Source organism: Silene latifolia, chromosome 2, assembly GCF_048544455.1.
Source record: "Silene latifolia isolate original U9 population chromosome 2, ASM4854445v1, whole genome shotgun sequence".
NCBI classification, from domain to species: domain Eukaryota; kingdom Viridiplantae; phylum Streptophyta; class Magnoliopsida; order Caryophyllales; family Caryophyllaceae; genus Silene; species Silene latifolia.
Genome location: NC_133527.1, coordinates 163847266 through 163865399, shown reverse-complemented (window position 1 = coordinate 163865399; position 18134 = coordinate 163847266). Strand labels below are relative to the sequence as shown.

Here is an 18134-nt window from a genome sequence, read left to right as displayed (position 1 = left end):
CATACTTTTACCTAATTAGATACACTTTTTAAGTTCTTTAGATATATACCTCTAACTAGTTAGATACATTCCTTCAAATTCTAAATACGTACCTTTAGATAAATTAGATACATTATTTTAAGTTGCTAGATATATACTTCATCACAAGGAAGCTAGCCTTTCTCTATAATAAACATCTACACAATTTTCCATCATATATAATAATATCAATGCTTCCATCTTATAGGTGCCATCGTATAATATGTACGAATTTTCACTTGCGATGACCTCTCATATATAATCAATGCTTCCAATGTTATAAACATCTACACAATTTTCTAGAGTAAAAAATGTATCTTACATTAAAAAACAGTGATACATATTCCAATCCAAAACCCACGTAAAAATGAGTAATCTTTGAGAAAACAAAACAAAATTTATAGCACGTGTTAACATTCATCTAAATTATATACAAAAAAAACTCAATAGTGCCTCGCTGCAAGCTTTCTTTCTGTGTTCCATACATTAATCTGTGTAAATCATAAAGAGAAAAATTAGTACAATCAAAATTCACTAATTAAGTTTTTATAAAACTAACTCGACAGTAGGCATGAATGAACAATCCGATATAAAGCGATAAATGATCAAAGGAAATTGTCAACAAACATCAAGGGATAAAGTACAAGTCTTGCCACTATGTTTACACAAAGACATTACATAAACATAACAAGCAGCAGCAGCAATCAATTATGTATAATTTACCTTGTTTATTGGATGGTCTTTTTAAAGAGCAAAGGGAAAGACGAGATTTGTGGGTGGTCTTTTGTAATGACCATCTGAACCCAAAAAACTAGAGCTTTGGTATATGGTGAATTTCATTGTGGTCTCACGTACTTTCAACACGATAGAACCAATCACTTATGTGAATGAAGAAAAGGTGTGGTGGGACAACGTACAACAAACAACTCATGGTGGGTAATGGACCGAGGATATAACAAATCAAGCTGATCTTGCCAATTTTAAACAGACGACGAATGAGAGTGTTGTTGCCTCTTACGGCCACCTGAAGAAACTATGAGACGATCTCAATGACTTTGATTAGCTGCCCATATGCTCCTGCAATAGATGTAAAGGTGATATCAGTAAGATGTTGATTCAACGTCATGAAGATGAGAGGGTTCATCGATTTGCTATGGGACTCGAAACCCCAAAGTATGAGAACATGAGATTCACAATTTTGAACACTGAACCGCTGCCCAACCTGAACAAGTCTTATCCTAATGTGATTCGAGAAGAATGTGTCAGGGTAAGTATGAGACCTGAACCAATGAGCTTTGTTGAAAGAACTAGTAACGGAGTTCATGGTACAGGGGACTGCACAAACGGTGGTAAAAAAGGGCACTGGATCGAGAATTGCTTCAAAATTATGGGCTATCCAAAGGGCTGGGGGTGAGCGTACTCGTGTTGGGACAGGACAGAAGTGTTTCAATCAACTAATGCAATTCAGGTTGGACCTGACAGTGGTTCAACTGTGAGAGAAGCAGAAAACGGAAACATTACTATAAGTGTTTCCACTAATCAGTGGGAACAATTTTAATTTTCAGCAGACACAAACTAAAAACATCTTGCTAATAAACCATATCAACATAAATTGCAGAATTGCACGTGCCTAGAAACATGTATTTTGACAAAACTCGTGCCACCCACAATCAAATTTGCAATCTTTACACCAATTACTCAAGCACCAGACACTAAATTAGTTAATCAAGCAAGATACAAAGGTTCATCCAACATACAATCATACAAAATTACAAACATAACATGCAAAATCAAATACGACCCCTGTCTCAATCATATCTTTACCTTTTTTTATTCTTTGTGACGAATATTTAAATCAAACGGTAACCAAACTGAAGGATCACTAAACAATAAATAAGAAATTGAAAAAAGGGCATACTCAATTCCTTTCTGCCTAAGAATATAAAACTGTTCAGGAGACAAAACACAAATTATGGTGAGACAATTAATTGTCTCACCATACGTAGATTAGCCGAAAACTCAACCCACACATTCCAGTCGCCGACCCACTAATTACATCGTTACCGGCGTCAATCTTGTCGTCTCCGGTCGACGATAACAGTCGCCGACCCAGTAATTAACCACTTACAAACACCACATCAGCGTTGTCGATCTCCTTCGACATCACTAGTGGACTCAAATTTGGCCGAGGAAGACGTTTCCCTAGTCGAAATGTTCAAACTAAGCCTTTTATACAATGTTTTTTCGAATTTCCCTTTCTTTTTTAGTAGACCTATAATGAAAATCACAAGTTTTAGGAGTTGAAAATAATTAACTCACCGGAGAAAGGAGATGCAATGGAAACTTGGCGATAGTATGCTGGAGTGAGTCGCCGGAGAATGGAATTAGTCGCCGGAGTAAAGGCAATGCTGTTGGAGAAGATTAAAAAGAAAGACTGTCGGCGTCAGAGTTGCGTCTGCCTGATCGGTATCGGAGTACTGTCGAGTACGTCACCGTTGGAGGGTGGTGGTCTGGGGGAAGTGGAGGGAGGGTAGTGGGTGATGGTAGGTGGTAGTTGATGAAAGAAAATGGGAAAGACTAATGTCAGTTTGGTTTGTGTAAGTTAGAACTTAGATTAGAAGTGGTGGTAGCGTGTTTTTTTATTAGTTCGTACGGTTCGCACCGAACTTTAGTTCGCACCTGACCCCGACCCTATATATATATATATAGAGGTGGGATCGGTGAGAACGAACATTCGGTGAGAACGGTGAGAACGACCCTTATCCCTTAGATTAGAGTGAAATAACGGCTGACAATATTTTTAATTAAACCCAATTTTCAATTAAACCAATCAGACCATCAACTTCATCCCCTTGCTACCTTCGTTTCACTGAAAACTCAAACCTCATTTTTTCATTAAGAGAAATCAATTTAATTGGGAATTTTGTTTTAGTTCACCATTGTTAATGATAAAGTAAGCTACACATTAACACCACCATCATCTCCTTCTTCACCGATCACAAAGCAGCAGTCCGTTGTTCAACCCGGCGGCGACTTCGTCTCTATGTCGGACACCTTTTATCCTCTTCTTACTCTTCTCTCCTCGACTTCAATCCCGCACAAATGCCAAGGTATCACCTGCGAAATGACCCGGCATCGATTTGGACGGTCGTCATCACCCATCGCCACTTTAAGCTACACGAAATTAGTGTGCCTGGGTTCTAAATTGATGTATTTGAAACCAATTTTTATGTACCTAGTAATTAGTTTTGTGTATCTAAGTTAGATACATTAAAACAATGGTTAGATACATAAAAAATTAGTGTAGATGCATTAAAATAGACGGGAAATCAACGAAGGGGAGGAGGCGAGGTAGGTGTCGCCGACGACTTGTCGTCTGTTGTTTACCAATTCGACCAGAAGCCATTAGTTGCCGCCATCATATGGATTGTTGGCGAGAGAAGAGCACTGACAACCACCACAGTTGTCGACATCATCGGAAACACCATACGCCATTATCACAGACTAACACCACCAGCACCCCTCTATTAACGGATCCACAACCATACCCATGAACCAGTGATAATACCACCATCGACCACCACATAAAACCACGATCACCACCGTCACTCACATAACCAACCAAAAGATTCCAGCGAGTAAACTAAGTGAAAATCGAAATCAGAGGAATGAGAATTGAGATATGGGTTCACAAATTAGAAATGTTGGAGAATGGTGGTATTAAATGGTGTCGCCGGAGTGATTGTCGATCGTCGCCGGAAAAGACGACAAGTTATAGTTGGCGGCGGTAAGTGATGAGTATGGGGAAAGATGAAGGTGGTTACGGATTGAGGGGTTATGGTGAAGATGAACGGTGGAGGCTGCCACGGTGGGTCAGTTGCGGCTGCTAGGGTGGGTGTCGGTTGAGGCTGCCGGATTTGTTGTTGGTAGTCGTTGTCGGAGTGGGACTGGTGGTGTCGGTGTATGGTGATGATAAGAGAGTCAAAGTATTAGTGTGTTTGTGTTCAGCTATGGAAATAATGTACGGAGTAATATAATAAGGACCCTAGATTAGTGTAGTTCTCACCGTTCTCACCGAATAGTCGTTCTCACCGGATCCTAAATCTATATATATATATATATATATATATATATATCAATGTGAGGATCCTGAGTCAAATTTTTAAATGAAATTCGTCTATCATTATACACCATCAGATCTAATATTGTTGGACGCGTTAGATTGCGCCACGTCAGGCTGAGTAATTCGAACAAAACCCTTTGATCGCCCCTTTCATTCTCTCTCACTGCCCCTTTCTTTCTCTCTCTCTCTCTCTCTCCAATCTTTCAGTAAAAATATCTAAAATCAACTAAAAAAATAAAATTTACGAAGAAGCTTGTTGAGGAATTTCACCATTATTGCGATTGTGATTCTTATCCCGATTTTAATTATTAGAATTAAATCGATTCTTCACTCAAATCATAGTTTTATCGGCGAAGGCGAAATAAAATTGGTACATCGCTGTGAATGAACAAGAAAAAAGATTAATGAGGTAAACTCCTTACTCGTTCTCCAAACTCTTTGATTGATTATTGTTTCGATTTTCAAAATTAATATAAAAAAATTATTTTCGAAACCGAAATCAATTTTCGAAATGGATGAGGTAAATTTCAATTTTCGAAATTTGTTAGAAGATCTATTGTTTCGATTTTCGATTTATTATATGAGCATTTTTCGGGTAATTTTGTTTATCTTGAATTGAAATAGAAATTATAGAACTGGTGTTTTGATTCTCAACGAGTTTCTTGATCTGATGTTGTCAATAGTTGATATATGAATTTATTTGTAGTTTTCTGGAAAAAATTTCATGATATCGAGCTTGATTGATGTGTACTAAACATAAAAATAACTTTTGTTTTTCGTTTCTGAATTGAAAGTAGATTCACATGAAATTGTAACACGTATTTGATTGTTACTGTAACACATGTTTATGGTTATTGTAACACATGTTTACAGTTATTGTAACATGTTATTAACGAGTGAGATTGAAGTTGATCAAACAATACCAAAAACAAAGCCCACAAGTGTATGTAACACCAGTCCACTATCCCGTATCCACTTTCTCTTTGCTCCCTAATCAATTCCCCACTTTTTCCCAATCAATTTAATCAACATTCTCAATCTCTTCTATCAAATTAGTTTGCTAAGCGATTTTATTCAATCTCGATTTCCTCTTCAGTAGTATTATCCTAATAAGCTTGCGTAAAATCGTAATTTTCTATTATTTGATTGCAATTGTACTTCATGATTTCGATTTTTGAATTCGATTTTATCTCCCCGAGTTCGTATAGATTAGAGCTTTAACTTGTATATATTGTTACTATCATTCATTTTATAGGAATTGTATGTTATTTTCTTAATTTTACGCAATTTTTCGTTTGATCGATATTCGGATGCATTCATGCTCATTGTACATAGTTGATATAGGTTTATAGAATGTTTGATTAAAAAGGATTCGTTGATTGCTAAAGATAAGCTTTAGAATAGGATAGAAAATCCTAGGGGTGCGATTGTCTGTACTTTTAATTTTATGTAACGCGATTGTTAGTAACTCAAAGTTTCAATAATTTCCTAGGCATTTTCCTATATATCTATGATATACGAGGTACTCATTATTAACAATGGATCATACTCATGAATATTTATATTGCAGTCTTTTCAAAAACCAATTAGCTCAAATGGTAGCGCATTGTGCAATGCACAAGATATGGGTTCAACTCCCATGTTGGTTATTAATGTTACCTGAAAGACTCACAAGTATATTACTCTAATCGAGTAAATTAATTCTACTCTGAAAGACCATAATTGATATTACTTTAAAGAACCGCGGTAGGATAGTGTCTAGTTCAGTATTTTGATCATGCTCGTCACTAGACCTCTTCTTGATGCAATGCTCTGACACTGGCTCGTGATATCGTACACATCATTGTCTCACACCCTTATTTAACCAGGGTCTCCTTGTCCTTAGTTTTGACAGATGCTCGTCACTAGACCTCTTCTTCTTTGCCGCAATGCTTTGACACTGGCTCTTGATGTCTTACACATTAGTGTCTCACACCCTTATTTAACCAGGATCTACTTGTCCTAATTTGTGCATGTTCGAGTATGATTTTGCTTGCTCATCCTTAATGCTACTACATATATCTTTGATCATGATAAGATCCAATCATTGAATTCTCGAATGAACTAGGCTATATGGGATTTGAACCCATACCTTTGTGCAAAATTTGCACATTGCTCTCCCATTTGAGCTAATAGCCTTTAGAGTATTTATAAGAATTATCACTTTAAACCTTTCTAACAGTTTTTGACAACCAAACAACTTGCTCGGACTTGTTATTTAACCATGCAAAAGTTTTCAGACCATTTTCTTGTCAGCCAGATCTATATAGAAAGATTACGCATTTTTCAGACGAAATTCAACTTAAAAACAATATAATTCTCCCAATTGCTGCTTAAAAAAATCAGCATTGTAAAAGCATTATAACCAATTAGTCTGCAACAACCAATAATCAAACATAACACTCCGTACTTTTTTTCCCACTAAATTCCCTTTCTAAATCAAGAGGTGTGAGGAGGCCAGAGGGGCCAAATATGCATAGTAGCACTTGGTTATCATACCTTTCAATACCAAAGTGAATTGTGGAGGTATGATGTGCACCGATTTACGAACCGACACACTTGATTAATCGGAAATGTGGCAGCAAATAACCAACTACATTGAACTTTGGTGACCCCTAGCTGCCAAAATCATGTCATTGTTATATTGTACTGATAATCTAGCAACAATTTAGTAAATTTAGATAACGTGTATTGTATATTCACGATAAGAAATGTAGTCAGATTGATAAAGAAGAAATCATACAGAAAAATTAGTTTCGCAAAAGCATTATGACCAAATAGTCCGAAACAACTAATAACCAAAGCATTATGACCATATTGTCACCATTATTATTATAACATTGAAACCAAAAGAGTCAACACATTATTATAACACACTAATACCCTTACTATAACACATGTAAGCCGTTACTATAACACATTAACAACCTTATTGTAACACGCTTATACATACACATCATTGTCATACCATGCCATTACTAGAACAATGGCACTTTGTACGCGTTCAAACTAACATCATTTACCAGATCAAACAATTATTTTACAAATTATTATCATACAATCACTATTTACGTCGCAAACAAATACGGAGTAGAATAATACAAGCTGACCTAAAAGATAATGCTTAAGGCATAATCAATTGATTGAATTTGAAAACACATGGAATTATTACTTGATACATTTTTGTCAACTTAAGGATCTCCGTGCTTATTATTATAAGGACCGAAACTTCAGTCCACATGTATCCGTATTTGTAAAATTCTGATATTTAAAATGAAGAAAAAAGACAAACAAAAAAACGTACTTTTTGTAGCTTGCTCATTCTGAACCTAGCTCATTCCGTTTCAAGAGATAAAGTCATGGCCAGAAAATCAAAAGAGAAGTTGATAATTCACAAATTTATTGTAGAGAAATGTAATCAATTAACTCAATCTTTAGAATAACAATATTAAACCATTATAGTAACACACTTACACCATTAGAGTAACATAATTACGCTATTGTTTCATTTATCACAGTTCTTCATAGATTACATAAATTAACTATACTATTAGAATAACACAATTAAACAATTATAATAACACACATATAGCATTAGAGTAACATAACACCATTCTTCCATTATTGTAATTCGTCATTGAGTAACACACTTATATCGTTGCAATAACACATTTAAACCATTATAAAAACACACATATAGCATTAGAGTAACAGAACACCATTCCTCCATTATAGCAAATTTGTCGTTGAGTAACACACTTATATCGTTACAATAACACACCTAAACCATTATAATAACACACATATAGCATTATAGTAACAGAGAGAGCTACGAATTGCTAAACTCAAGCCTTGTTGGATGAAGTAATGGGAATGACAAATGATTGTTATTGTGAGAAATGTGTACGGAATATTATCGTACTCAGTAGTTATGTAGGGAGTAAACAAAATCGAAGTGAAATAGGAAAATATTGTAATACTTGTACGCATATTATTTTCGCTTTCTCCTTGCTCAACTGCGCCATCACTCTGAATCATTTTCCGGTTGAAAATCTCTAAAAGCAAAAAAGAATTGAGAAGAAACACAATAAGCTAGTGTTAATATGAATAAAGCCAAACCTAGATTTACAGAAAACTGACAAATTGTTCGAATTGAATCAAAAGAATCACGAATTTATGCAGATTATATTATAAATTTCAATAAAATAGCAATTGATAAGTAATCCAGTTGACATCAAATAACTTTTCACAATTGTTGTTTGTTTGCTTTCGCACGAAATCGGGAACGACGAAATAACACCAAAATACTTTGAAATTGAGTAATTTTTTTCATAAAGTGAATTAAAAATAAGGAATTCACAAAACAAAGTGACAAATTTTGAAGTAAGTCTAAGTTAGGGTTTCGAAAATTAGGTACGATTGAAACGAAACGTTATAGAGATTAGGAAAATCTATAAAGTAAGCTTCGAGAAAACTAACCAAGCTCTAATGGCGAATATTCTCCATTTGTGATTCATTTCTAGAGTAAAATGCATTGAATGTCAAGTGGAAGACGACCAACCGAAGATGAAAGGTCCTTGGAAGAAGAAGAGTGAGAAAGTAACATTTTATGAGAGAGAAAATGAAATCAGTGAATGACGGGAAACGAGGTTGATGACAATTCTTATATCAGCTGTAATTACTTTTTTACCCTTACTAAGAAGCCCCATCTTGAGCCGTTGGATCTCCTTCATCTGACGGTCTAGATTGGTAGGACAGACTCACCCTAAGAAGGTAGACTCAATAGATCCTAACTCTATATATATATATATATATATATTCTATATTATATTAAAGTGATATTTATAATTTTGATATAAAAACTTTATATTTCATTTGACAAAAAAGTATCATATGAAAATTATATAATTAGATTGTGACAAAAAAAATGCTATCATTAGAGTGTAGATTGTATTGTATTGTATTTTCTCATTATTAAATCGGGTTGATGTCAAAGTAGGTGCAAAAAAAAAAATGGTGTACTTAGTATGTTATTTGTCCTACATTGAAAAGTAATGAAAGTGTGGTGAATATACTATGTATAAATATTAGAATTGTCCCACATCGGAAGATTACCATAAGGCAGGGTGATCTTATGATTATAAATAGAAGTCATAACCCAAAATCTTTTGATTATCTTAAGTATTGTCAGAGAGAGCTCTTAAAAGAGTTTGTATTACTGTCTTTACAATAATGATTTCTAACCTAAGTTAATCTTTGGAAAATCTTTTAGTTATTTTAATATATACTCTGTATTTCTTATTTTATATTCAAGTGATGTTTCTAATTTTTATATAAAGACTTTTACATTTCATTTGACAAAATAATGTCGGTAAAAAAATTATGAAAATAATATTATTAGATTCATGGTAAGAAATTCTAGCATTAGAGTATATATAGATTTCATATAATTTGCACATATTAAAGATGGTGTATTTCATAGTATGTTATATATCCCACATTGAAAAATAATATAGATGTGATAAATATACTACATATAAAAAATAGAATTTTTCCACATTGAAATATAGCATAAGGTGGGTGATTCTATGATTATAAATAGGAGGCATCCTTGGAACTTAGACATTAACCCAAAATCTTTTGAGTCTCTTAAGTATTGTCTTGGAGAGCTCTTAAAAGTTTATATCATTATATTTTTTACCTATAGATTTTATATGTCCCATATCGAAAAATAATGTAGGTGTGGTAAATATACTACGTTTAAATAATTGATGGGGCATATTCTGCACCCGCTGACCAGTCAACATATTGAGCAAGGTCAAAGATATCCACAGCAAGTCAACGGCTTAGACAGCCTGTCGGCCTGTCTCTTGTGCCTCGGCTTGGACAACTAGCCAGCCGGGGCACATATCCGCGAACTCATATCCAAGACCCCTCGGCGGCGAGTCAACAGGGCCCGCCGGCCTGCCATGGGTCCCTCGGCCGAGGGTAGATCAGTCTTTCCACCTGCTAGCCACTTGGCCACTACGTGACAAAAGGTGAAAGTCTATAAATACCCCTCAACTCTCATTGAGGAGGAGATCCAGAATTTAACCTAAGAATCACTATTCATCTGGTAATATCTTCCTTATCTCTCTACAACATATACTTCACCAAGTAACGACAACTTATCTCTCTAAGTTTACTGACTTGAGCGTCGAAGTGAGTTCGCTCGGTCCAAAGCCGAGCCCTCAGTTTGTTCATCGTTTCAGGAGACCGCAAGGAGGATTCAACTAAAGACGTCATTCTACAAGCACGGGTGGTAACATATAACTGCTCTGAAATTACACCCGGAACAATTGGCGCCGTCTGTGGGGAAAGATACTAGAAGCTAGTCACATTCATTCCCAAACAAAAGAAAACCAAAACAAAAACCCACCCAAAAAGCTAAGAAGATGTCAAAAGAGCAAGAGGTATTCGTAACTGACGAAACCGAGTTCTGCCAAGATAATACCGTCCACAGTTCTGGAGTTGCGCAGCCCTCCACCGGCCGGGTAATTCAACCGGAGTACGGGATGCCAATAATACCAGATACGCCGCTGCCCGCCAACCAGGTCACCATCATGGGACATGTGGTTGATGCAGCAAAACTGAAGCTACTCTTGGACTTAATTGGTAGTACGTCGGCTCACACTGTCACACCGACAAGAGCGGCGGAACCCGTCCAGAAGACCAGGGCCCAGAATGTGACCCCAAGAGACTTGAATGGAGCACTGGAAGAAGCTGGCCCTGTCAAGACGCCGGAGGAGCCCAGAGTGCCAGTGGTAGACCTAAGTCCCTCCCGCACCCGCGGGAGGACAGCGTCGCCGCGGCACCGACGAGGCCTGCCTCAGAGGAGCGAAAGAAGTCCGACTCGTCAGAGTCGGAGGAGAAGCCCGACTCACCAGAGTCGGAGAAGAAGCCCTTCCCGCCACGGGGAGAGGATCCGGACTAGGGATGCGAGGAGCCGATCGCCGCGTGTCGTTCGACACGTGGTCAGACAGCCCCTCAACGCCTATGTCCTAGAAACCCCGGTACCAACTAAGCTGAAGCTGCCACCCATAGCATACAAGGGAGAAGGCGACCCAACCGATCACGCCGAGGCTTTCGAGTCTTACATGTCGGTTTGGGAGCAACCTGATGAAGTTTGGTGCCGAGTCTTCCCAACGACGCTGCATGGGATGGCACAAAGTTGGTACAAGGGGCTACCCGATGGGTCGGTATACTGCTACGCTGACCTAAGGGACATATTTTTAGCCCAGTATTCTTGCAATAAGAGGAGGGCCGTTGAGACATCGGACCTCCTGACTATCAGACAGGAGGGAGGCGAGTCTCTCCGGAGTTATGTGAAGAGGTTCGACGCCAAGGTTCAGCAGATTCGTAAGCTGAACAATGAATCAAGGCGGCCTTGGCGATGAAAGGTCTCCCAAGAGGAGACTTGAAAAATGAGCTCATCAAGTGCGGCGGCCAGAGACTAGACTCCGCCAGAAAGATGGCCGATCAAGCCATTAAGGTGGAGGACTACCACAAAACCTGGGTAGGCCCCAGCGAGGCCGGGCACTCAGAAAGAAAGAGCCGCCGGGAGGACAACCCGGACGAAGGACGCCGTGACAATAATAGGTCACGGTCGACGTATCTGCCGGGGAAGCGTAACTCGGCGGGCGCCGGGGGAAGTTCAGGACCGTACTACCAGAAACGGTTCAATGGCCACACCCCCCTGGTCGTATCTGCCGCCGAGGTTTTCGCCCTGAGCAAGAACGAGGGACAGAAGTGGGAGAGGCCCCCCAAGCCGAAGGGAGACGGTGACACGAGCCAGTACTGTGAGTACCACGGCCACACCGGTCACCTTATCGACAACTCGCCGCATCCAAGAATGCCATTGAAGAGCTGATCCGGAAGGGGAGCCTCGGCAAGTATGTTGCCAAAGGCCAAAAGACTGAGGCCGGCGGTTCAAATAAGAAATCCGTCTTTGAACGGATAGGAGTAATCCATGTTGTCATCGGGGGCAACGAGAACGGTGGGTCCACTCATGGGCACAAACGGCACCTGAACGAGCTGTATCAGGCCATCAACTTTGTGCCCAAAACAGCGGTCCCCGCTTCCAACATCCCCGACATGACTATTGGGAAGAAGGACTACGAGGGAGTCATCGCCCCTCACAGCGACCCACTTGTAGTCCACTTGGACATAGCCAACCACCTGGTCAAGAGGTGCCTGATTGACACAGGCGCCTACACGAACATCATGTTCAGGGAGTGCTTCCTCAGCCTCGGCCTGAAGGTTGAAGACTTGAGCCCCTGCACCAATCCGTTGTACAGTTTTTCCGGGGCCGGCCTGGTACCCCTGGGGTCAATCAGACTGCCAGTGATGTTCGGCGAGGGGAATGCGGCTAAGAACGTCCTATCGGAGTTCGTGGTCATTGACGGCTCGTCCGCCTACAACGTTCTCATAGGCCGAGTCACTCTGAGCGAGGCCGATGCAGTAATGTCCATCCGGCCCGACACCGATGTATGTCTCGGACCGGGGGGAAGCGCATAAGCTCGTCTCCAAGGACGAGAAGGACGAGGTGGTCAACACCCAGATATCCGCCAGAGGGTGCAACATGCAATCCCTCAGAGTGGCAAAGAAGTCAGAGAAGGGGAAGAGCCCAGCCTTGCAGCAGGAGGGCGACCCGATGAATACCAACGTCGGCATGGTTGAAGGAACCCCGACCGACCAAGAAGAACCGCATCCCGGCATATGGGAAATAACTACTGACGGGTCCCCCCACGGCGAACAGCTCGGGAGCCGGAATCCTTATCACCAGCCCAAACGGGGACGTGTTTGAGCACGCCTTGGAATTTACCTTCCCGACCTCAAACAACGGATCCGAATACGAGGCGGTGATAAATGGAGTCGAGTTAGCTAGGGCTGCCGGGGCGGAGCACGTCGTGCTGAAAACATGCTCACTGTTGGTGGCCAACCAAATCAGAGGAGAGTATGAGGCTCGAGACGACGGGATGGTAAGATACCTGGAAAGGGTAAAAGCCGACATCGCCAAATTGAAATCCTTCCAGATACAGTGCATTTCCAGGTCTGACGCTCTCTCAAGACACACCGGCTGACAGACATGGAGGGTGCGCCTTTGATGAGCCATTAGGACGCTGACAATCTCGGGAAAAAATTTTGTATAGCGGCGGAGGTGCCCGAGACAACTGTGGGCACCCCGACACGTGTTTATATCTAATGAAGAATTGTCCAAGTTATCCATCAAAGTGTTCATTTCCCCCGCCATAGTCACTATCAGAAACAGACACCGGCTCACACTGTCACACCGACAAGAGCGGCAGTCACCATCAAGAGGTAGACGCCGGCTCACACTGTCATACCGACAAGAGCGGCAGTCACCATCAAGAGGTAGACGCCGGCTCACACTGTCACACCGACAAGAGCGGCAGTCACCACCAAGTAGTAGACGCTACGGCAGTCACCCCAAGAGGTAGACGTCGCAGCAGTCACTCCAAATGGTAGACGCCACGACAGTCATCATCAAGAAGCAGGCGCCGTCGCAGTCACCCCAAGTAGTAGACGCTACGACAGTCACCCCAAGAGGTAGACGTCGCAGCAGTCACTCCAAGTGGTAGACGCCACGGCAGTCACCATCAAGAAATAGGCGCCGTCGCAGTCACCCCAAGAAGTAGACGCTACGGCAGTCCCCCCAAGAGGTAGACGCCGCAGCAGTCACTCCAAGAGGTAGATGCCACGGCACTCACTATAAGGAAGCATGCGTCACGGCAGTCACTACCAGCGCTGTTGATACTCGTGAAAGCGATCAACATATCTTAGAAACGTTAAACACAGTTGAGATGCGCACTCTAGACTACCTCGGAAAGGCCGAGGCGGAAACAAAAGAAGCGCTCAACTAATGACGTAAGAAGACAACTCAGACGAAGACAAGAAAAGACCTTGGCCAAGCCAGAGGCAAAATAAGCAAGCTCTTATTAAAAATGATAACAAGTTACACAAATGAGAAGAATACAGACGACGGCCGTCCCCATAGGGATAAGCCTAAACACAACCTACCAAAGTTGTACAAAATACAAGGAAAAGGAAAGCAAAAGGTTACAGACATGTCATTTGAAGCGCCAAAAGGTGGCAGGGAGGAAAGGCTTAATAATTGGCCCCCGAACAGCTGAAGCTATCCGAGACGCCGGGTGAGCCTGGTGACGACCGCCCGTCTCCCTATGCTTGTTGCTGCTTGCCATCAGCAGCGTCAGCAGCACCATTTTGGGTGGACGACCCAGAAGCGTCTGCCTCAGCTTTCTTGGCAGCCTCAGCCTCAGCAGCCTCAGCTGCCTTCATCCTCTCGGCCTCCTCCTTGGCCGCCTTAGCCTTCTCAGCAAGAGATGCCTTCTCCGCGGCCACCTCCTCCTCCTTCTTCACCCTTACCTCCTCCTTGGCTTTCTCCTCCGCGGCTTTCTCTTTAGCTTCGAGCTTGTCATCAAACAGCTCGTCGAATTTATCCCACGGAAAGGAGCCATCAAGGGGGAAGAGCTCCCCAATCACTTCCTTGGCAGCTTCTTCGGCCAGGTCCCGGTATTGGGCGCACATGTTAGGGAGGAGAACGGTTTGGAGCGTCTCAATGTCCTCCTCCCTTTGGATGATGATAGCATCCTTGTTCCGAACCACCTTCCCATGGGCCTGAAACATGCCCCTCCATTCGTCCCTCTGCGTACGGTAAAGGTCGGCGTGCTTCTGAACGAGGTCACGCTCCTCCAACAGCTTAGCAGCTTCAGCCGCCGCAGTCTCGGCCTTGGCTCTCTCAGCAAGGACCTCCCTTTCAGCATCCTCCCTGAGTTTTCTCTCAGCACGGACTGCCTCTTCAGCCTCAGCCTTGGCCCTCTTAGCCTCCTTGTTCGCCGCGTCGAGTTCAAGCCTTAGCTGCTCGAGCTGTGGGGCAGCGTCAGCAATGGTCTTTTCCTGCTCCACAATAAAGGCACCGGCCGTATTAGCCCACACCGCCAGTGACCTGATCAAACTTAGACCCTCCGACTTAATCTGGAGGGGGGTAGGCTTCGGGAAGGAGGTGACAACGGTGGCGTCTTGACCACTTGCCTGCGCAGTACTCTTCTCGGCACGCCGTTCAATAGTGTGACCGGTAGACGGCAGCGGTTGATCTACAAAAATTCAATTAAAGCATCCGTGTCAGTATACATGGACATACCGGAGAGCCTGTCATCAGGAACGCCTAATGAACCGGCTAAGTCTGAGCCACAAGATATATTTGTACCATGCTTGGCCTTCTTGGTCGGAGGACGCATTTCCTTGCCAGCAGCAATAGAAGCAGTAGCGGCAGGGGCAGGCTCTTTCCTCTTACGGACAAGGGGAGATCCCTCCTCATCGGAGTCCCCCCATTGGTAATGTCAACGATCACCACCGTCTCCTTCTGGACTGAAGGGATGGGAGGTGGAATTGATGTCGACGTCGTCGCCGCCGAAGACTTTGTTTTCCGCGTCCGGCGCGGCATGTTACTAGCAACCTTCGCCTGGGCCGCCTCCACATTCAAGCCTTTCAGCCGCTGATCCATGAGATCATTCGGCGACGTTCTGCGATCACGGGCTAGGGCCTTAGGATGCAAAACAGCAACGGTCTTATCCTTGTGCAGCCCCATTCTCTTAAGAATATCCTCAGATAGGTCCGAGCCAAAATGATCTGCAAAAGAAACAAAGCAAGAGTTAAGCAAGGAACCAAAGTTCAAAATGAAAAAACATTGAGAGTAGAGATGGGCCTCACACCGACCCCACTCACCCTGTGCTAGGGCCGGTATGAGGCCGACATGGCAGAGCAGCTCATCCCGAAGAATGATCTGCGTTGGGGGAATCCATCTTTTCGGCACCCCACTCTTGTCCGCCTCAAAAAGCCTCATCGCCAGCTTCTCATCCTCGCAAGAGGGACCTTGCTTTGCGTCCATCTTAAGCTTTTTCCGGTGACCCATCCGTCATGCTCCGCCTTAGTCTCGCACCGCAAATTAACTTGGTCTTTGGAAGGACCGGGCGCAAATGGATAGTCATCCGGCCCCTCAATGTACACCCACCGATCTTTCCAGTCTTTGCAAGAAGACAGCTTATCAACGGAGACGTAACACGGCTCCATTTGCACGCTGTACCATCCGACGCGACCAGAAAATGACGGCCGAAGGTAGTGAAGCCGACGGAATAAATTAACCGTTGGGACCTCCCCCTTAAAGAGACAGAGCCAGACAAAGCCGACTATGGTCCTAATAGCCAACGGGTGCGGGCAGCCACGACGACGTTCATGGCTCTAATGATGGCCATAACGTAATCATTCAATGAAACCGGAGCCCGTACTCCAGGTGCCGGATGTATACGCCGGTGCAACCCGGTGGAGGGCAACAGATGGCCTGACCCTCCTCAGGGATAACAATTTTGTATCCCCTGCCAAAGTAGAAATGGCCCTCGAAAAATGTCTCGCCGGAACAACTGGCGAACTTATGGGTCCAAGTACGGTCAGGGCCGACCTTACAGGGGTCGCCGTGATCCATGACATACTGTCTCCCCTCATTAGGGCGAGCCCTTTCAGCATCATCGTCATCATCATCAACATCGTCATCGTCCTCCCAATCCTCCAAAGCCTTTGGGTCAACTTCGGGAGAAGGAGACCTAGGGCCCCCGGACCTTATCGGGATGGCGTTTAGTATCTCCTCCTCATCAAGACGCGACAGGGAACCCCCCGGCGCAGGCTTACTAGGTCCGGCACCAGCAGAAGACATGTTTACAACAAAACTTACAAGTTAAAAAGAGAAAATTTGTTTGTTTACCTTGAAGAAAAATGCTACGCCGGAGTAATGATTACAAAGCTAGAGAGAAGTTTCGACAAAGAGGGCTAGAAAGAAGAAAATTTTTGAGAAAATGAAATTGGTGCCCAATTTCGGGATTAACTCGCCCTATTTATAGGGGAAGGCCCATGAAGAAGGACCAATCGGGGCACACGCCCATGAAACGCCAAACCAATCAAAGAAACAGACACGTGTCGGACATGCAACCACGGAATGTCAATCGTTGCAACAGTTGAACGTCAATCAATGCAACAGTGACCAAGCGTCTTCAACACGCCCCTTCAAATCTCTCTGCCCATTCATCTTCCTCAACAAATTCCTAAGTATCCGTTTCTCTGCCGGCCACATGATCAACCAAGCCGAAAGCACCGCCATGGGGCAATCGAAACAACCTAAGACTCTCCACCCTGGTCTCGGCCCGGCGTCATTGCCTTTTCCACATCGGATGTCCATTATACATCCATGTGGAGGGGGGATATGGTACGGCCTAAGCAGAGCCATGCCGGGGAAGAAGAAGCCGGGGCAGAAATTTGAACTTGCGCAGAATTTACGCTCAACATACATCGAAGCCCATACCACGGCATAGACTACGCTGGGGGCAAATTGATGGGGCATATTCTGCACCCGCTGACCAGTCAACATATTGAGCAAGGTCAAAGATATCCACAGCAAGTCAACGGCTTAGACAACCCTAACCGACGCGACTGTCGGCTGTCTCTTGTGCCTCGGCTTGACAACTAGCCGGCCAGGGCACATATCCGCGAACTCATATCCAAGACCCCTCGGCGGCGAGTCAACAGGGCCCGCCGGCCTGCCATGGGTCCCTCGGCCGAGGGTAGATCAGTCTTTCCACCTGCTAGCCACTTGGCCACTACGTGACAAAAGGTGAAAGTCTATAAATACCCATCAACTCTCATTGAGGAGGAGATCCAGAATTTAACCTAAGAATCACTATTCATCTGGTAATATCTTCCTTATCTCTCTACAACATATACTTCACCAAGTAACGACAACTTATCTCTCTAAGTTTACTGACTTGAGCGTCGGAGTGAGTTCGCTCGGTCCAAAGCCGAGCCCTCAGTTTGTTCATCGTTTCAGGAG

The 18134-nt window shown here is 43.0% G+C and overlaps 1 long non-coding RNA gene across 1 annotated transcript; it reads right to left on the bottom strand.

Moving 5' to 3' along the window:
* Positions 1-313: 313 nt before the first annotated feature.
* On the bottom strand, positions 314-4074 carry LOC141643246 (uncharacterized). The gene is made up of 3 exons (XR_012543668.1): positions 2338-4074; positions 742-1095; positions 314-509 (listed from the first exon to the last, which is right to left on the bottom strand). It is a non-coding gene; the product is annotated as an uncharacterized LOC141643246 (long non-coding RNA).
* Between the last annotated feature and the right edge of the window lie 14060 nt (positions 4075-18134).